This window comes from Bactrocera latifrons, unplaced genomic scaffold (genome assembly GCF_001853355.1).
Source record: "Bactrocera latifrons isolate USDA-ARS-PBARC rearing strain unplaced genomic scaffold, ASM185335v1 scaffold_105, whole genome shotgun sequence".
Classification (NCBI taxonomy): Eukaryota; Metazoa; Arthropoda; class Insecta; order Diptera; family Tephritidae; genus Bactrocera; species Bactrocera latifrons.
In genome coordinates this window covers 514,984-515,357 of record NW_017534464.1, presented here as the reverse complement: position 1 = coordinate 515,357, position 374 = coordinate 514,984, and positions in this window count along the sequence as shown.

Here is a 374-nt window from a genome sequence, read left to right as displayed (position 1 = left end):
AATCACCAAATATTCAAATGGGCGGTTCATCCGAGTCGGATTGTAATGAAACTTCTTCGGAGGAATAAATATTACTTCCAGCTAATCAAGACCCAACTGKAAGTCATGTAAATACAAGYGTATCTGCTCGGCATGAAGTCTGGCAGCGCGTCGATTTCATTGACTCGACGCCCCCGCAACAAACAAGTCATCAAGGAAATATTTTAGTTGGTACTCCCATGGAGTATTTTCAGAAATATTTTCCTGAAGATCATTTTCAAAACGCCGCGTTTTTCACAAATAAGTATCACTTATCTCAGCATGGATGTGTCCTCAATGCTACTGCTGCCGATATTAAAAATATTTATGGGCTCAATATCATAATGCGTTGCCTA